The sequence below is a fragment of the Alligator mississippiensis genome, chromosome 9 (genome assembly GCF_030867095.1).
Source record: "Alligator mississippiensis isolate rAllMis1 chromosome 9, rAllMis1, whole genome shotgun sequence".
Taxonomy (NCBI): Eukaryota; Metazoa; Chordata; order Crocodylia; family Alligatoridae; genus Alligator; species Alligator mississippiensis.
The window spans coordinates 15,628,588-15,650,043 of record NC_081832.1 but is presented as its reverse complement, the minus strand read 5'-3'; the positions used below and the strand labels follow the sequence as shown (position 1 = coordinate 15,650,043).

The window sequence follows — 21,456 nt, the reverse complement described above, 5'->3', positions numbered from 1 at the left end:
CTTCACATGTGTGTTGAAAATATCATTTTGTGTTAAATATCCAATAGGCATTTGTAGCCCAAGTATACATGCGGCTATAGAGAAGGCATCACTTTACCAAAAGCATCCTGGTCACTTCCCATTTACAAACAGGGCAGACATGATATAATAGCAGTGCTGCTTCAAATTAGGTAGCATGGTGCAGTTTCAAAAATTAATTAAACAGATGTGGTGCATAGCTGGCTTCTACTCAAGTTGGAGATATATTTTAATCAGAGCAGTATAAACAGATTTCACTCCAAAAGTCAGACCAGATCCTTTTTGGATTTGCAGAAAAGCAGTGTGATCAGCTAGGTTTGCCAAAACAGATATGGATGTTCACAACAGCAGCAAAATTAGATAGGGCTTTGTCACAAGCAAAAGCAGGTAAAGGTCCTTCAGAAGCTGAACTAAATCTGCCCTGTTGCTTAGGGACACCTTTGTAAGTGCAAGGGGTGGGAAGCACAGAGAGGTTTGTGGACCAAACAGGCAAATAGGCATTCATGTCTGACATCATACATAGAGCAAAGGAAGCATAATTTTCTTGCTGTGCAGCCCTCTGACTCCCGGATACTTCCCTGCTTTCTTATAGCTGCTAAGTACAGCCATGCAAAATGTTTGCAAGAAAATCTGATACGACATGAAACTCATCTGGTTTTATGTTTTGTTATAACTGCTCCAAAACTAAAGTACCATTCTGCTGAAAGATTTGTGCACCTGCAGCCAGTTCTGGCATTACACTGAAAGCTAGTCAAAGTTAAGAACAGATGCCTTAGAAACAAAGCTAAGTACATGTGGCTATTTCAGCTGAGTTCAAGTCTGGGCTTTTGGGTTTGTTTTAGCCTGAATCTGAGTGCTAAGTGGAATATGCATCCCTTCTAAATAGAAAACGAAGAGGTTTTTTTGCACGAATCCCTGTAAAGTGAAACATCAGACTTGCATACAGTCCACTGTTAAACAACTTGAATCCTCCTCTCTCACTAGCAATCAAAACCACACCCTCCCAAAGGACTATTCAGTGTTACTTTGGGACTCAGCCCTCCCAACCAAGCCTCTCTAACTTGTGGACATGATAAATCCACATGTTTATCTCACTGTTTCCCCCTCTTCCTTTTATGGCTCTACTGATGTTCCTGAGAGTGGGCATTATGTCATTTTGGGTGCATCTACATGTGTACTAGGCCTGTGCGAACCAGCTAGTATTTGCTTTGGATTCAGATTCAGCTGATTCAGGAGACAGTAATTCGATTCGGTGATTCAAATCATTGTCCCAAATCAATTTGGCTGAATCTGATTCAAAGATTCAGCTGCTGCCAAATTGGCCAAATCTCTGAATCAAACAGGCTCCATCCCCTCCTGATCTCCCAGCCCTGTCAATGGCTGCCCTGCCCTGCCTGGTCCCAGCGTCCCGGCTCTTTTTTAAAAAAAGCCCTGCACTCACCGGCTCCTGCCAGGTAGGGAGACAATCCCTGCTGCCCCCCACTGCTCTGCGCTGCATGGGGGAGCTCAGCCATGAGCCCCCAGAAGCTCCAATGGCTGCTGCAGCAGCCAATGAATGTGTAGCTTTTTTTTTTTTAAAGCGCCAGGACACTGGGGCTGGGTGGGGCAGCCATTGACAGGGCTAGGAGAGTGGGCAGGGGATGGGGGCTTTAGGCAGACCCCCCCATGAAGCACAGAGCAGTGGGGGGCAGCAGGAATTGCCCCCCCCAACCTGGCAGGAGCCAGTGAGTGCAGGGCTTTTTTTTTTTTTTTTTAAAGAGCCAGGATGCTGGGGCTGGGTGGGGCATGCATTGACAGGGCTAGGAAAGTAGGCGAGGCACTCAGGGAGACTGGGGGAGCAGGCAGGGGATGGGGCCTGGCAGGGGTCCCCCCATGGTCCCCTTTGTGGCGGGCCAGTAGGGGGTGCTCCTATGTTGAGCCACCCACCTCACTGCACCAGACCAACTTCCAGGCTCCGAGTGCCTCCCTGGGGGTGCCTCACGTCTGGCCGACCCCTTCCCTCGAGCACACCCACTAGCGTGGGGGTTCCACTGCCACCACCCAGGGCTCTGGGCTGATTCTGCCTCTGTGCACCCTGGGTAACACAGGCCTAGTAGCCCTCCAGGGTACTTGATTCACTTCAAGAACTTGGGATGCTTCCCTCAGTCGGAAGTACAAGTAGCGGTCTCCTTTAGTCAGCTGAACCAAGGGGACCCCAAGGCATAATCTACACCTACTCCCAATAAGTCTCCCACACTAAGTACAAAGGAGAACTGTATTGGTTACAGAGGGTAGGGTTAGAATAGGGTACAGGCTAGAGCAATATCAGAGAAATCCCATGGAGCAAACTCTCCTGGCCGGGTAGCCTTTGATCTCACAGCTGAGTTACTGCAAGCTAAATATCTAGTTAGATCTCAGGTAGCTTACTCACAAGTGTCATCCAGAGGCAGGTGGAGATTCCCTCTGGAGGCAGGCAGTTCCTTGACCATGAGTTTTGAGAGAGAGAGAGCAAGTTTCAGATGGTCCAGCTCTTCTCTGTCTCTGAGTCTCCCTCATGGCTGCTGCTCTCTCCTCCTGGGCAGTCCTTTTCTTATATAGCCCTTGGGACCTCATTTACCTGGTCCAATGGAGGCCAGCACCTGTTGGCTGTCAGCCAACCAATTTGAAATACATCACTAGTTGCCAGGCAGACTGGCAGTCTCTAGCCCACCAGGGAGGAAGTCCCTCACCCAGGTATGTGATACTAGTCACGCAGGCAGAGGGAGCAGGTTTCCCCTCTCCCTCAGGAATGTATCCAGCTCAGGTTACCTAAAGAGATAGGGTAAAAGTGTGTCTCCTCTGTTGGGCCCATCCTAACCAAGTTGTCACAGAGCAGAGTTTTTGGGTAGAAACAAAGATGGCCTTCTGCCACACCCTTCACCCTCCTCCAGCCCCCCCGTCTGCCCCCTACTTACTAGCATGGAGTCCGGGTCCAGCTCCCTGCAGTGGCGAGCAAGGACTAGCCGAATGGAAAATCTCCACATCTCCTCCGACTCTTTTTCTGAATTGATTTGGAGGCTTCAAATCAGTTCAGACCTTTTTAATGGTCTCCCAATTCGATTCAGATTTGGAGATTTGGCCACCGAATCAGCCCAAATCTCCTCTGAATTGAATCAGCACCTGAAGCTTTGCACAGCCCTAATGTGCACTATACTGCAAGATGACTAATTAGCTCCACAGTAAAGCATCACAGTCTACATGTATATTAGGACACATTAATCTAATTAACTCCACCATAAACTAGTACAGTCAGGGACAGTACTATCCTGTGATAAAGTAAATAACTGAGATCGAACACTCATGTAGACAGGGACCATGGGTGGAAATTGCACCTAGTCAGCCCAGGCTTCAGGGAGCCAGACTTTTGCCTGCCACCTAGCCACATGGCTCTGCATGTTTGGCACTCTCATGCCCTAGCCATCCCCTCTTCCACCCACCACCACTCCTCAGAGCCCAGGGCTGGCTTCCCTTGAGCTTGCTGCCAGCCTGGGTCTGCTCTGCCCTGGCTCAAAGTGCTGCTGCCTTGAGCACACATACAGACACTGCGCCCAGGAGCAGTACAGTCTGACTCAAAGTACTCTGGAGCTTATCACTTTGCAGCATTAATTGCATTCACCCACTAAATAACTTTTGCTACTTGCCTTTTGCTAGTTCAGAGCCAGTGGCACCATTTCACACTATCAACCCATCAATAGCATCTTAGGTTAGAGTGAACTTTTGGAGAGTGAATAAAGAGTGAACTTTTGGAGAGAGCAGCCGTGATGAGTACCTATACTTGGCAGATCTTGTTCATCAGATTTGAAATGTTGATTGACCAAAAATAAAATGTTAGGCTGAATAAAGCATTAACAATTTGTGTGCAAAGCCCCTGTGCTCACACAGACATTTTTCTTAAAACTGGTCAAACAACATGCAATAGTACATCAGGAGTTTTTCATTGCTTCTGTGTATTTACTTAGTCTGCAACTAAATTCTAACCATGTGCATTTGGAACTTGGCTTTACATCCACCTCCAGTAAAACGTCTTGAATCCTTGCAGTGGTTCCAAATTAAATCATTTTTCAGCAGCACCAGACCAAAGGAGTTCAGGGCCTCCAACTTGCCACCACCATCTAAACATATATGCAACAGCTCTGGGGTGTCCCCACTGACATAATGCAAAGAATAGAAATGACCCTTCGGTGTCAGCCAGGGAGGGAGTTGGGGTTGAAGTTCAGAGTTGAAGAGTTCAATCCAGTGCAATTCATAAATGTTTCTAAACCCAAACAGTAACCTGAGATACTGTTTGTATCAGTAATGACTTAACTTTTGGCAAATCCAGAAAAACTGTCTCTTCCTGTTCTTATTGCCCTTCCAAAGAAAAGAAACAGTTCAAACATGCTCTACTTTGTAGTTGTATCCAGATATCTACCACACATTGTAACCTGTATGTCCTCTTCTAAGCTTCTGAGATGCACTCTGGTCTTTGAGCAGACCTGTCGGTTGCTTTGCACATGCCTAGGAATACAAAAAAAGAGAGTTTTACTGTTTTGAAGATATTAATTCTAATGAACAAGCAAATCTTGAAGTCCCTGTAGGACATCTTTGTAGAGCCTCCTAATTCTATTTGTGCATTCAGCCAAAGAGCTCAGTTCACTGTCTGGGTACTAATTAATGAAGCCTGTGGCAAAATTAATGCCATCTGATGGCGTTTCAGCAGACAACGCAAAATAGATTTGGCAGATCTCATTTCACTTCCTGATGGAAAAAGGGTCCGTATCACACAAAGCCCTGTCACATGTAGCACTGCTTTTTGCAATCTCAGCAGAGCAGGTAGGGATCAAATGGTCATTGAAACTGAACTATATTCTCATGCCTGGAGTTGCTTTCCCTTCATCAGAGTTGAGGTATGTGGGCAGGCCAGCAAAAGCAGGTAGAAAGTTCTGGTGCTGCTGTTTATGCTGGTCTTTTTATGTAGATAAAGACAAGTTTGTGGCCTTCAGTCTAGCACATCTTCATGAGCCAGTAGTATGTTATACTCTGAGCCAGTGGTTCTCAACATTTTTAGATTTGAAACACCCCTCGATAGACTTGAGGCACACCCCTCGGAAAACGCCACTTCTAGTTTTCACTCTTTTTTTTCGTTTTGACTACAGAAAATAATAAAGCAATGCTTTTGCAAAGAACCAAGGAAGCCTACAACAGGTCGGAATGTTTTTATCGCTATTGATTCCTACTTGAGATCTGTGGGTTTATCTTGTGAATCATGTTTGCACACTTAACAGTGCTAACATTGAGTGACATCCGGTGGCACCTTTGAAAGGATCTCAAGGCACCTGGTTGAGAATCACTGCTCTGAGCACTATGCAGTGAGCAGTGCTGAGAACTCAAGGATCTAACATGGTTATATGTCTCCTCTGTGTTGTATGTTCAGTGTAAAAATATGAGTCTGTTCTGAAAAGCTTCTTTCTAAAGATGCCATCACGGAGTTTTTTGTTTTCCACCTCTCAGTGTCTTCCATATCAGTTGTGCTACTTACCCATAAAATGTTTGTTTCTTAGATAACTACTGACTTACTGAAAGCCAAATCTGAAAGCCAAATTTAGTGAAATTTTTCACCAGTCAAAGGGTTCCATAGAATTAGGGCTTCGGTAACAGCCAGTGTCTTAATGATTTTAAACAGAAGAACTTCACAAACCTGATTCAAAACAAGAATCTTCCACTCAATCAATCTCAGCAGTATTGGATCTGCAGGGTTAACAGGAGTAAAAAAAATGCAGTAAAAACTTTTTTGACACAAAAGTTAAGCTAGTCGATCTAACTGAATAATAAAAGCAGCAGATCTCTTTATTAAAATAGTGCCATGGTCAGTTTTTAATGTTGAACTGCACTTTAAGCTAAATAACATGCTAGAGAAAATAAAGATTGAATATACTGTTCCTACATTTGCAAACCACTAACATAAGAACATTTTCTGAGTGTCTTAAATATTCACATTTTGGGCCATAAGTTTATCTCAATCACCATCTTCAATGTCGAGTTTATTTTCAAACAGCAACTTAGTTCCTGCTCCTTCATTATTATTCAGACAGCTGTTTTGTTTTGTTCTTCTCAAGCTATGAAAAATCTGTCATTCAGTATTTAATACTAGCACCTAACTTGGTCTCCTGAGATGACAGAGGAGCCTCCTACACATGTGAACCCATCAACATCCCCAAGTGGCATAAAAAAAACTACAGAGAGGGGCTAAAGAAAAACAGCAGGTCCGGAAGCTCAAAAGCTTGTAGCATTGATTTCTTTGGCATAAAATCCACTCTGTTACTTCAGTTCCTGAACTGATTTCAGTGGAATTGTCCTGGGGTGAAAATATAGGAATTCAGTGGAGAATCTGGCTCATTGGCTAGGACTCTGATGTAAGGTTGTGATGAAATTACTGGGCTGTGTATGATGCAAAGTATGAATGGACAGCCCATGACAGTGAACCTATGTATTGGATCTGGTCTGTATGACACTTTCTAAACTTCATCTTTGCACACTCACAGGCTAGTTTCTACCTGAAATCTGTTTATTTTCTAGCAAAAGCCTTCACCGATACTTCATATCTCAAGACTTACTGCAGCAGAAGGCTATGATTAGCCCGTGTGTCACAATAAATGGGAAAGAGCCTGTTACTGAGAACTCCAGGATGATATTTAACACAGTGGCTAAGTACAGACAGTCAAAAAAAACTGCAAGGCAGAATTGATCCAACCTTCATGGGTTTCGCTAAGCTGCAAAGATTGGATCAAGACCAAAGGAAACTCAGGTTTGCCCAGGGGGAAAGGCAGGCAAATGCCTGCACTGGCCTGGTTGGAGAGCGGGGGGATCACTCCCGCCTGCCTCCCAGTGTGCCAGACATTGCATAGGACAGGAGAGCCCAGCTAAGCAGCACCATCCCTGACTGGCAGGCACCCCCCAATCACCTACTGTCATCGCAGACCTCCCCTGCCCCCAGCCCTAGGCTTGCAGAGCTGGTTGCCATGGCAGCCCCAGAGAGGATGGGGGGGCATACCCCCACCCAGGCTCCCCCCAGCTGGGGTTTGCACAGCATGGGCAGGGAGGCTGCCCACAACCTGGCTTTCCCCCCTGCCCCCTGGCTGGGCGATCACTTCATGCCCACCCCTGTGTCAGACCTGGCATCTCAGCCATGGGGGGAGGGACAGATGGGGGGGAACAGAGCCCCCCACCCTGCCCCCCAAGCAGTAGAGAGGCCCGGTCTGGCACGGGGGGCAGGGCTGGGGTGATCATCCAGCTGGGTGGGGGGACAAGTCCCCACTACAGGGTCCCCCTGCACTGTGCAGACCCCAGCTGGGGGGGATGAGGATGGGGGCTATGTTCTCCCCCCTACCCACCTCTCCCTGTGGCTGAGAGGCCAGGTCTGGGGGAGGGGCTGGGACTGGTGGAGTTGGGCGGGGGGGAGGAGGGAAAGCTGGGCTGGGGGGGGGAAACCTGCTGTGCTGTGCAGACCTCAGCTGGGGGGCCAGGGCTGGGGCTCTGGTCCCCCCTCACCGGCCCCACGAGGCCCCTCACTGGCTGGGCTGGGGAGCAGAGCTGCCTCAGCTCCGAACTTCTCTTCTGTTACAGGTTTAGACCGGTTTCCAGTCACTTATACTGGTTTGTGTGTGATTTCTGTTCCTAGCCAGTATGTTCATCTTTTGTCAGTACATATGCTGGGATAATGTCTCGCTTCGTGCTTCCAGCACAATTGCATCTATCCCTTTTATATAAAACTGGCCATTGGTTGTAACTTGTGTGTCATTTGGGGGGGGAACGGGGGGGGGGGGGGGGGGGAGTTGATCATCCAAAAGCCTCTTGCTCCCCATTCTGCTTCCCTTTTGTCTGTTGGAAAGCAATGTCATACTCATAATTACCTCCTTGCCCCAAATAGCCTCAACACACTTGTCCAGCCAACTTCCCAAAACAGACAGGGAAGGCATCCTCAAGGCTGATGAAAATCTCAGATGAAGATAGCATCTGACGAAGTAGGCTGTTGCCTATGAAATCCCATGCCTCCCTGAATCAGTCTCTAAGGTGTCCCCTACCCCACCTTCTCCCTAGCAGAGTGGTAGACTTCCTGGTTTTGGAGAGAGTGTGATCCCCAAGGTTCATCAACAAACTGCCCCCCCCCCCAATACATTCATTACTCATTTTAAGCACATCATGATTTTAAGCAAATCTCATCATTTGGAGAGGGTCTGTCTCATGATGTTTGAATGCTGGAATAAACAATGTTCTTGGTATTCTTAACATGACACTAGCTGAGCAGCTGCCTTTATTCACAGGGTATTTCTTCTGGAGACTTTTGAATCCCACTACAATCTGGCTGAGTTTTAGCAGAACTCAGCTGAAAAGGGACTTCTTGCTGCGTTGCACAATAGCTGGCACTGACTTCTCCAACAGTGAGCACAAACGCCCTAAGAAAACACACATTCAGCCATAATTTCCTGTCTTTCTGTTTCTGCTCTTTGGGGTTATGCATACCATTACCTACGACTTAGAAGTGTTGTGTAAGACACTAACCAAGACTAGTGACTTGGAGAATGAAGTTTGTCTTAGAGTTTCCAGAAATCATTCCCAAACCCCTTTAAAAGTTTTTCCAATTATTTTATAGGCACCAGAAGGAAAAACTCTTTGCCCAAACACTCATGTTGTCAAATGCACATGACATTATGGGCAGCTCTTACTGTGTGTGCATTACAAAAAGGGCTTTGGTTTCCCCTTCTTTCAAGTCCTGTTTTAGAAGGACTCTAACCCACAAAGAGAGCTTGGTATGGCTCCCTCAGCTCATCAACACCAAGATGGGACAGTGAGAGGCAGTCACTTGAAGTCTGTGCCTGGCTTCCAACCCCCATGTAATACAGACTGAAATATTGAGCTATATAAACAGTAGGGTGCTTATATTACTCTAAAGCAAGCAGAAGAGGAGCAGGCAGCCTACAATGTGCTGTCAACCTGAGAAAAAAAGGCCCAGCTGAGAACCTGGTTTAACATACCCTTGTGGCAGGGGCCCCTGATGTGAATGGGAAAGTACCAGCTTTTGTCTTATTTATAACCTGTTCCCCCAAAAGCCTACAGAACTTTTTTTTAAGTGAGTATTACTATCTAGTTTTGTATGCCACTTCTGTCGTTTGCATATGCTTTACAAAATTTCTACACACCATCACATTTTTAAGCCAGATGTAAGATTGAAGATTCAGTTCTTCAAGAATCTGACCACATATATTTATATTAAAAATGTGCCTATAAAATGAGGTTAGGAGAAATTCTGAAAGATCCTCACTCGTTATTATAAATGTTCTCTCTCTTTTTTTTTCTTAATTTTTTGGGGGGGAATACTAGTTTGATTCACAGAATAGGAAGTGATAAAAAGGTCTAATTAATTCTGCATATCATCACAACCTGCATTACATCCATCTACCGATAACAAACTTTGAGACTGCAGAATCATGACCAGATTCTGAAGTCTTTGTACACAATGACACTAATGAGACTATTTATAGAGTATAATTGTATCCTTTCAATTTGCATTAAAAATTAAGATCAAAAGGAAATGAAATGATGATTTCAAAAACAAAAATAAATGCAGAGCAATTATGTGAATGGCCAGAGTAAATGCTAATGGTGACTGCTTATACTGCTCTGTTCTCAAGTGAATAGTACCATGAGTATGTTACACAGAATGAAAATAAAATGGGCCCATTTCATCTAGTATAACTTTTGGAGAGTCTGTGGCTTCTTTTGGCATCAGAATCTAATGGCCCAAGACATCTATTTTAATCAAGATGACAGCACTTTGTTTTGAATGACCATGGGATTTGTCTTGTGACTCTCACAGATCCTAATGATACCATCAATGCAATGATACCATCAATATCTTTCAGTATTTAATACTCTCACTCTTCCATAAACCTCCACTTTGGCAGAGAGAATAGCAAATGAAGGCAGACTTGCAAAGGAGGTTTACTCTGTGTAAATAATATAGCTGTCCCTTCCATTGCCAGCAAGCAGAAGAAAGGCGAGACTGACAGAGGACTGAACCACATACAAAATGCATGAGTTCCAATGTAATACATGCTAGTGACCAGATGGCCAAGTTAGGCTCTCTTTTTTCATCTGAAAATATCCAGCCCACACCAGAAATTTCCTCTTTTTGGTTCTTCTTGCCTGCTGTGAATATCACCATTCGTTTTATTCAGGGGGACAGGCAAAGCAGAGAGGGTTTATCCCACTGACCATTTCTTCATTTTCTGGCTCATTTAAATCTGGTTTCCTTTTGAAGTCTGTGGATAAGTAATTTGTATGGATAATTAGTCAGTTGGGTTTCCTGCCAGAAGTGTGTCATTTAGTATCTGCGAGTGCCTATGTGGAGCAGATAATGGCCTTGTCCATAAAACAAATGGAATACTTTAAAGACTGAATCAAGCTCCTTCAGTGGTTTTTCATGCATCACCAGAGGCATGGGTTTTATGTGCAACTCATAAAAAATCTTGCTAATTTGTACTAGCAGGTGATAGGCAGGGTGGTGGTGGAGGAGAAGCTTTGCATGCATGAAAATAACCTTTTTTTTTAATTTAGTGTACGTATTGGTGGCTTAGTGAGATAAGCATTGGATTTAAAACTTTCCTTGGAATCACAGATTACCTAGCAGGACTGACTCAGCTGTTTGGAAGGGAAAACTTAACATCGCTGCTTGCAAACTTATTTTAATTGGCATGAAATGACTGCTCCTTCCATCTTCAATCTGAGACACGTTTTCTTTTCGACAGTCACAGGGAGTCCGTGGCACCCTAATAATGACTTGCTTCATGTGCACTGGCATGGTGGTAGCTGTCGGAGGAGCTGTTTCTTGCTTACTCCTGGTATGGCTGTGCTTGCAGAAGGGCCTGGTTGAGCTAACTCTAATTATCTCTGATGTCTTTTGGATGTACATGTAGGAACAGAGCTACAGCAACTTTGCAGTGCTTTTGATGGGATGAAAAGTTCTTAACCTGGATAATGAGATTTACCCAGATCTCATGTAACAACTCACTCCCCAAACGTCCACCCACCTTTCTCTCACATCCACTTCCTTCTGGAATCCAGATAAATCTTAGATTTGTTGTAAAATGCTACTGCTCTGCATAGAATTCAAGTCCTCCTGATGTTTAGACAGTATCTACATGCCTTATTTCCTTCTGCTTGCACTATGTCTTTCAGCCATTCCCTGTACTCGCTTTCTGTTCCTTACAGATTGTGACTCAATGTGATTTTGAATGAGTGGATAGTTTGCCTCCCAGCAAGGGCTCCAAGCATGTGCAAACAACTATCTTCTTCTGCCAGGTCCATTGATGCTAAATCTGTGTTTTGGTCAGCAGGGCACTCATACCTCATGCGAACTCAAAAGCATTGTGCTTATAATACCAGTGGTTAAAAAGTATGGTAACACTCCTACCGTAGCCATGACAGATCTGAAGCCAAGACATAGACTCAGGTCACAAGACAGGGCTTGCAAAAGTAGATATGTACATGTACTGCATGCAGACTGTACTTTCTGACTGGTTTATAAATGATGTATAAAAGCTACACATACTCATTTTTAAAGAAAAACAGGTAAAATGGATGCAGAGAACATACTGAGTTATCTAGTCTACATGTATCTCATGTAATGGTTCTAACTGCATTTTCCATAGAGATTTCTTTAAGCACTGTCAAACCCAAGAATGCAAAAATCATGGGATTTTAAAAACAATAAATTGAGGGTCCTTTTTATTTATCTTGAGTCTTTAGGATTCATATTTTCAACCTTTTTCTATTGCCAAGAGGACTAGGCACCTTTTTCTCAATGTAAGCTGAGATCCCTACTTATTCACACGAATCAAGGAGCTGAAATCAAAAGAAAAGCACTCAATCTTGAGAAACTCAAAAAAAAACACAACAGTTGGCAAGATTTAAATTTTCTGAATGACGGGGCTTCCACTGCCTTCACTGTGGAGTATTCCACAATAGATCCCCTTATGTTCATGTTGCTGTTACTCAGCAGTTCTGTGTTTTCACCAAAGAAAACCTGTTCCTTTCTTTTAATTCCTGACACTTGATACAAAGGGAAACTGAAAGATGGAGACTTGTCAATTCTGCATAGTACTAGTGGATGCTAGATTAATATATTTATGGAGTCAAGTTAGGGATATCACATGGTTGTCCTCAGGAAATGAGAGAAGAGGAGGAGACTTTTACACATTTTTAAGCATATACTAAAAAAAAAAAAATCTTTCCAATCTTCATGCTTAACAAAGAAGATATTGTTTGGAAGATAGAAAATAAATTAATGTTCTGCTATGACCTCATTAAAATTGGATTTAAGTTCCAGCCCAAAAGAATTTTAGAACAACATTACAGTCTCTTGCCCTTAAATCTCCATCTATTGAAGCAGGTCTATTTATTAAAGTCTCTGCCAGAAAGCATATTTTGACTGGCCTGTGTGCTGAGCAGACGGTTTCTCTTCAGAAGCTCACGCGGGCCATTTTCTTAATCATTTCTTCTCAGCAAAGAGAGTGTTTTCAGCCATATCATTTTTTAATCAAAGCACTCTTGACTTAGAAACAATGGCTCACATTGATAGACAGACAGATAGGATTTGATCTTGCCAGGGGAAAACAAAAAGAGTAGCACATCTCTTATCTGTAGCAAATGAATGAGATTAGCCACAACCTGTTCTCTTACTGCAAGATGCTTTCTACAAACACTCTGCGCAGCAACAGATTCCCCTCTTGTAATTTTTAGTACAGGACATATACAGCCTGAGGGTACAAATTACTTGTCTATTCAACACGCCTCAGTCCCTTCAGAGGACTGTGCTTGAGAAAAACACTTACTTTCCTTGGCAGAAAAAGCCTTTAAAAACAAAGAAGGCAGCCCTCTGTGATGAAAGTAATGTTCATCCCAAAAGCAACAAACGAACAGTAACTATGGAAGTTATACATGCCTCAATGGCAAATTGTCAAGACATGAATTTACTTTTTTATTGGTGTTTTGCATGGAGCTGTATTTCTATACAATCCAAAAGCACTGCTATCTGAAAAGATCCCTGCAATCCTAAATCCATGGAACTATATGTATCCTAGATGTGAGATTTCCAGTTAGGATCTTCAACGGAAAACAAGAGGAAGGAGTGCGTGTCATTCTTTCCTTCTCAGGTTTACACTATAAGCTATTCAAAGCAAGGAGTTTATTCTTATTCTGTGTATGTATAATAATTGGCACAATGGGACCTTGATTCAGTTGGGGCTTCAGTGTGTCACTGTCCTGGAAATAAAAACAATTAAAAGGACAGAAAAAGAGGCAGAGAAAGTGCCTCTCTCCATATGTAAGACTCACCGGGTTGTTGTTTTATAATTCCACTTTACAGTTTAGTCAACCAGAGGCATCTAAAATCATAGGAATTCAGTCCTGCCATTCCCCAAAAGTATGATCTATTTAAAATACTGAGATTTGAAAAATAATAATATTTCTGGGTTTTGATCCTTAAAAATTCACATTTTCAAGGTTTTTCTGTAACCATGAGGGGTAGGATCTTATTTTTATTTTTTTAAATTCAAGCTATTTTCATGTAATTATTTGAGAAGTGGTAAAATCACAACATTTGGCAATAATGAATTTGGCCTCACTGAACTAGGAAATTAGACCAATTTTTATATTATATATTGGACACAATACATTAAATGATCTGTTTAATTTACCGTTTCCATTTTCAGAATCTTTACAGAACCAAAATTGCCAAAATACCAAAACTGTCAAAATACTAAAAATGGTTCCATTTCTCCAACTAAAGTAATTTACAATCAGCTGAACCAGATTTTCCCTGCTTTTTCAGTTGAGTAAAGCATTTCAACTTCATTAGTAACACGAGTTGGAAAATGTATATATCTCCATAGAAAATGTAACTTCCTCAGGACAAATCACATTTAAATATTCTTATGAAAACAGTTGTGTTTTCCACACAATTCATTTAAAAATTAAGAACTTGAATTTCAATTGAATTCAGCATGAAAATCCAAAATTAGTATTTTTGCTTCAAAATTATAGTGGTCTTTTCTCCTCGCTTTAAATATCGTTTCAGTTTTTTATCCTTAAACTTTTTATTATCTTTTCTCTCTGCTTTCTTTTTTCCCCTTTTTTGCCACTGCAAATATATCGAAGGGAAAGTATATGAAAGTATGAAAAAAGCCATTTTACTCTTTTTAATGTAGAGATTTTTTCAGAAAAAAAGTTATTAAAGTTATTACCCACATTTACACACTTTTTATATAGTTATATTATTTTAATTTCCTCATTTTGCAGTAGAAAATATTAGATCAAAATATTTTTTCTTAGACATTTCTGATCAAAAAATTGATTTAAAAATGTAAAAGCAATTAAAATTGGCATTTCCCTGTGGATTCATTTGCAATGTAATGTTTTATCCAAAAAGTTTAAATCAGGTGCATTTGCTACTTTTCCTAAACTGTCATGTAGCATTGCGAACAGAGGATACTGCATTTAATCAGTAATGAAAGTAGAGTTTTCACATCACTTTAAGGCATGTATCCCTTTGATAAAATAGCTCTGTGATCTTTCCAGATATAACATATTAAGATCTTTTTCAGAACTATATATGCCAAAATACATATATATTAACATATTATTAATGTAAGGTTAACATACATACAATTATTATGACTGCATGTGCAACTGTGATACTTATATATCTTGTAACTAGATGCACAGATGTGTGCATATTTTTCTAAGTGCGGTTTTGTTTATGTTAATCTAAAAATCTGCATTTGTATATGTACTTATATTCAATCAACTATTTTCCTAAAGAGCATTTGATGTAAATATAAAGAAAATATACATAAAATTTGCTCCATATACACAATATCCATTTATACAGCTGCAAAAACCCTTACACAAAGAGTAAGTATGTCCTTTGTAGTGAACTTGATCATGTCTGATCCATGTTAACTAACCTCTTGTGATACTCTGATGATGGGATGCAGTAGTGAATCACGTCCATACTGATCATCTAAATCCAAATAGCCAACATGTTTTTTGTTTCAAAAGCAAAAATCCTGTAAGAGAGGGTTTGCCAGTTTCAGCACTTCCTGGCCATGGAGAACATTAACTGCAAATCAATGCTCTGTCCAAAATCAAATGTGAGCAAGAATTGCAGTGCAGCTGTTCAAAATCTGTATTGCTTCTTAGGCAAAGTTTCTAAGCTCTTCCAGTCCTTTAGAATAATAAAAATGATTCATGATCTTGAATACTCTGAACCAATGGTTTTGAAGTGTAACCTGTTACTTGTGATGCCCTAGTAATTCTGCTCTATACTGTAGTGGCATACCGGGTCACTAGGGCCGTATCCAGACGAGCAAGGACATACAGTATGTGGTGCCACAGACCCATCGCTGGCACCATACACTGTATATGTAAGCGTTCTCCATGCTGTTACTTTGCAGTGCAGGGGGGTTTCTTGGCCCCAGGAGATCCCAGGGTCAAAAAAAAACCCATGCCAAAAAAAAGTGAGATGACGCACATGGTGGCAGTTCACACCACCCAAACCAGAGTCTGGCCAACTAGAATCATGTTCCAGCTGCTGGCCAGGATCCGTGCTGCAGGAGTGCTGCAACTGCAGCTCCCCGTGACCCCCAGGACCGCAGGTAAGGTTGCTGAGGCCAGGATAGTTAGCTGCTGGGGCCAGCATTCCCCAGGGACAAGTAGCAGTGGCACAAGGTGTGATGCTGCTACTTGTCCCTGGGGAAACAAACATCTGTGCTCATGTGAACATGGTCTAGGCATTTAAATTCTAATGGGCAACAGCTAACATTTTTAGAGGACTGACTACTGCAATCTGACTGGGGAATCAATTGTGACCTCCAAGTATGGGTGTTAAATAGGTGAAATTTTTTACAGACTCCCAGAGTCATCCAAAGAACCTGCAACTGTGAATATACTTAAACAGAGGAAAGTGGACACCACAGAGGGAGTATTTTTCCAGAGTATTATACAGTAGAACCTGAGGGTCAGGGACTGTTCAATAGCAAAAAGTTAAGTGTGTGCATAATTTTACTTGCAATTGCAGTCTCATTGACTTCCAATATGTGCCTGGAGGAGACATCTATTCGGTTGGCAGTAAGTGTGTCTACATGAGTCGCTTATTCCTCAGCAGCCTAATAACACTGCACAGTAGCATGTCAGTCAAAAACTGTGCTAATACACTACTGTGCAGTGTTATTATGCTACTGTGCAGTAAGCATCACAGAAAACCTGTTTGCTAGTGCTACTGCGCAGTAACTGTCATTACTGTGCATTTAGTTTGTACTTCATTAAGCAAATACTAAACTAAATGTGCAGTAACTACTGTGCATTAATGACTGTGTAGACGTGCCCTGTACCATTCAAATGTTAGGATCACTTGGTACTTCCCAGACATACTCTGTTACAAAGTAGTGTTAGAAATTTTACAGGAATAGTTTTTCCTGGTGGGATCTGTATTGTTCTTGGCTCCTAATTAGGCTATGCATAGTGTCAGGAGCACAACTTTTAGAACTGTATCTTGGCACTTTGTTTAATCCAAGCCAGGATTTAGCAAGGTCTCAAAACAATAAGAAAACACATTAACCAAACTCACTAGAGCTACAGTGTTGGTGATCAGATTTCAAGCAGGTCAAGTGTTCAGTTCCATGTGTAACCATGTGGCACTTGCCTTTTTTGCATAAAACCAGCACTGGCTATTTACATGGCTCTGCAGACATGAAGCAGTGTACAATTATATACTAGCTTGTTTTAAAAAACTGGACTTAAGTCAAACTGGACTTGTGGGCTTACTCTTGTCACCCAGACATATTCGCTCAGCCTCAGCAAAAACCACTGGACAGATTAACTGAAGTCCCTAGCAGGATGTCCACCCAGCATAAAAATGTTTACTGTTACACATAAACACAGCCAACAATGAACAGTTGTATGAAAGGCACTTACAGCCACCAAACTGTATTTCTGATCATGCATTAGTCAGTCACCTCTCTCTCTGCCATTTCTCCATCTGTTCAATGGAGATAAAAGAAGCCCCACAGAGGTGTCGCAAGGATCTACTGGGTAACATTTATATAGCACTTTGAAGATGCAAAATACTAAACACTGTTTTAACACATGCTACGCTAAGTTTATAGGCCATGCATATAAAATCATTCTTTAGACAGCATACTGTATTCATTATATATTTCAAGTGGTATGAACAAACCAGTAAAAGTACTCTAATAGCCTGAAGCTAACCAGAGATCTTATCACTACCCCCCACCATTTGGGATCATTTTGCTTTGAAACCCCCTAGTTATTCTCCTTGTAACATAGTTACAGGGAGTAGATAAGTGAATCTCCCAGGTCAGGGCTCAACTATGTCATATAGTGCAGATGTTTACTTTGTCTTGTTCTCTACAGAGGAAATACAGAAAGTCCAGTCTCTTGACTAATTACTGACTACATTATCAAGCAGCAACAAGCTACAAATAATATTAAAAAACCGTAAAAGCTAGAACATAAGAAATCATGCTTTTAGGAAAATCAGGGGTATCTTGGACGAATGGCTGTTTTGAGAATTGAATGAAAAGGAAACATTTTATTAGAAAAAGCTTTAAAAAAAATTCTGCTAGGTAAATTTATTTCAGCAAACCCAAAAGAGAGATTTGTTCCTGACCTCTAAATCATATTGATTTATTCACCTGTTATTCAGCAAATCATCTAAGGGCTTTTGCACAGGTAGAACGAGGGCTTGGGCAACTCTAGACCTAGAGATATAAGTTGACCCAGGCAAGTGATCACCCAGCTTTATCAGCTAGTGCACTACAAAAGGAAAAGCTAGAACAGACTTATGATGCTGATGTTTTACACCTGCTATCTAAGAAGGTCTGTGTTTACTAACACGGGGTTGTGTATGTATGGCAGCTATAAAATAATTCACTTTCTTTGAAATTAGTCCGGCTGTTGTATGGCTCTCTGGAGCTTCACTTCATTGGTATTTTTTAACAGATGTTAGAATACCTGTCTGGGTGCTTCATGGCTTCAGTTCGCAGAGTGTGTTCTTTCCTTATTTATTTAAAATAGGTTAAATGAACTGGGGAAAAATCAAATGAGTTATAATATTTCTGAGAACTCAAATATGTGTTTTATTCAGTTTCTGCTCTGGGGAATTCCTCTAAACTTATCTTTCTGTAATAACTTAGCATGCTTTAGAGTGTTTATGAAATGAACACTGAAGGTAGAGTATTTCTCACAAATACTTTAAAACAGCCAGATTTACTTATCTGAATGGAACAATTAGTCTGGCAGGATTGACTCATTCTACCTGCCTGTTCCTTTTTGTGGGAATGTAACTCTTGCTGTGAAAATGTTGTACTAAGCAAGCCTTAGTTCCGCTCATAAATCAGCCTGATGAAAGGTTTGAAAGCCTGTTTCTATGGTGTAGTTAAATTACTACTGAGTAAGTACAACTGAGTTTGTCCTTAGTTTTTCCATGAAGCATAATGTAACTTAGACAGAAGTTAGGTTAAGCAACAGATTAGTGTAGAGAACCAGATAAGAGTTTCTGAGCTGAGTAAAATGAGGCAAATAATATTTAAATATAGATCTCCAACATATTTAAGATAAAATTTAAAAGTTTGTCTAAAATTATTTCATTTTACTAGTCATGAAAAAGTGAGACCTGGTATCACATGCAGACAGGCCAAGTCAAAAAGAATTGAAGTTGATTTAATTCATCTCTCCAAAGCCAAACTTGCCTTTACAATTCTCTCTCTGGATTATCACCATCTCTGGAAGAGTTCACGTATGAGCAGAGTCTCATACTGTTTATGGATTCAATGTCTTTTTTCATTCAATGTGAAAGAATCTCAGGATATCCATCATCCATTCTGTGCCAGAATCTCTTAATAGCAACTACAGGGATTTTGGTGCTCTTATATCTGATAGTTAAACTACGCTTAATCGGGATCTCTATCAGAACACTCTTCCTTTTGCCAGCTGTTGGGGCAACAGCCTAGAAGAGCGGTTCCCAATCTGTGGTACGGGTACCACCCTGGTATGCAGGCAACCCGTTAGTGATACACAGTAACAGATTCATTATAATTACTTTATATGACAAAAATTTGCTGGTTGTACTTAAAGTTGTATCATTTTAAATTGGTGGTGCACAATCTGTCAGAGTTTGGGAACCGCTGGCCTAGAACAAGACGTAGCACTACATGGGTAAGAAGACAGAGGCTAGACTAGTTTACTGTCTTCAACTCCTGCAGTTCTAGTCATCCTTCCAAAGTTACAACATACTTGTGGTTTGCTGTTCCACTCTTGAAGAAATAGATTCCAAAATGGTAATTTCTGAGTGGGTTTGGCAATATGTGGAGGTCAATTTTCTTACAGTGCAAGGTTAAGAATGATCAAATATTCATAACATAAAGCTAAGTTTGAAGGAGAGACTTACAGGAGGAGAGAAAAAGGGGCAGGGAAGGGTGTAAAGCAAAGCCCACCAATACTTGAGAAAGCTAGTCAACTACACTTCTACCTTCCATCTGTGCTCACAGTACAATCCCTGTAACATGACTGGACTGCAACTTGCTTTAGGACTAAAGGAATAGGCCTACCCTACAAAGAGAACCCTCCTTTTGAGTAAAGATGAATATAAGTATCATAATAACAATCCAATGTTGAAGATGTACTGATGACGTTCCAAATACTCTATAGTTACTGGCTATGCATGTGACTAGACCAAGTCCCCAACCCTGCTCTCAAACAGGACAGAAGTGAATACACAAGCTGAGTTAATGCCCCAAATCTTCTGGGAGATTTTCCTCACTAGTCATTGAAATAACATAAAAAAACACAACGTAAAAATAGTGCCCATCCGCCTTTCACATTCCTCCACATCTCTTTGCTTCAAACCTTAAATCCTTTCAGGCACAGCAACCACTCTTGTTTGCTTTTTAATCAGTGTGCAATGAGTGGACTGCACCTGAGTGAATCTGCATTTCATGTAATGTTCCAACCCCTGCTTATACGATGGAGAGAAAGGAGAATTCTCCTCTTGTTGGAGCATTTTTTTGCATCCTGTTACATTATTAAAATATTATGGGGGGGGGAGAACAAGATAAATGTTTCCTTTGTGGGGAAAAAAAGATAAATTCATTTTCACATGCAAAACTAACTTTTATGCAAATATAGCCACAAATGAAATGTCATTATTCTACTGACAAGCGTGGTTTTTCATAGTTAAGTTTGGTAGCGTTCCACCCTGAAAAAAAATCACCAAACACGTGTACAAGCACCCAAATATTTTACACACTATCTTTGTAGAATGTAACTATGTTCACAGTGCAAGTAGCTTTTCCACTGTGAAAGAAAGACGATCCTTCTTCTAAACTGAAAAAAATGCAGACAAGACAGCCTTTTCAAACACTAGGCGAAAGTTCTGGTGTGCTTTTTTTCCCCTTCAAGCCAGAACTACAAATGGATTCACACAGCCTTTCTTGTTTTGGTACCAGGGACCAAATTTTCAGCTCAAGATTCCTTTTAAACAAACAGAAAGGGGAAGGGGACATAAAACTAAAAAACAAGCAGGCATATTTGATCACTTAGTGATGAAAAGATCAGGCACTCATCGGGTGCAGGGTTTTATTTTTGTGCATTGTGTTAAAAATTGGAAACCATATGTTTTAAGAACAGCTTCAATAGTATCAGTAGCTATGATCCTCCTCTCAGATTACTTTTTACTGCCTGCCTAATTTTGAGCTTTAATAGCTAACATGCACTTTGTTCATCAGTTACAAATGTTCTGAATTTGAGTGAAGTAGAAGGCTAAGCAACACAGATTGGTCCCTCATCAGTACTAAAGAAACAGCTAGCAATTTGTTTAATGCTAATGTTGCTCAATTTTTACTTTTTACAGATAAATAAATATTCATGACAAATAAATAGACCTACACAAAGAAAATGGATTCCTCCCATTCTGAATGATGAATGTGAGCTATGAGCACAAGGGCCCTTTGTTACAGCTTTGTTGTTGTGTTGAAGACTCATTCCTACAAGGTGCTAAGCACTGATTCAGCAGAGCACTTCAGCACATGCCTAAACTTGGAATACTCACATTGAATTTAAAGTTAAGCGTGTACTGAAGTGCTTTGTCACACAGTTTTTGAGCCGACTCTGGTATTAGTTAAGCACATGCTTAAGTTCTTATCTGGATTAGAGCCAGTGACTTTAGAGTCCTCCAAGATTACACTCTGCTAGCCAGCAATATCCTTTTTATTTACACCTGATGTTTTTCTATATGACAGAGAGAACAAAAAATAATCATTCTTATATTGCAAAGACTTTGGGACAAGATGCCTCTCTATTTTTAGC

General features: G+C 41.3%; 1 long non-coding RNA gene across 3 annotated transcripts in view; it reads right to left on the bottom strand.

The window, feature by feature from the left end:
• Nucleotides 1-21,456, bottom strand: part of LOC109282466 (uncharacterized) — a 237,135-nt gene that overhangs the window by 61,588 nt on the left and 154,091 nt on the right. Inside the window, exons 4-5 of one of the 3 annotated variants that reach the window (XR_002089458.2) lie at nucleotides 5,714-5,763; nucleotides 1,785-4,533 (exon numbers count right to left, since the gene is read on the bottom strand). The exons of 1 other annotated variant lie outside the window; for it this stretch is intronic. This is a non-coding gene — a long non-coding RNA (uncharacterized LOC109282466). Of the gene's footprint in view, nucleotides 1-1,784; nucleotides 4,534-5,713; nucleotides 5,764-21,456 lie in introns of those variants that run through there. One more of the 3 variants, XR_002089459.2, reaches the window with a different exon arrangement.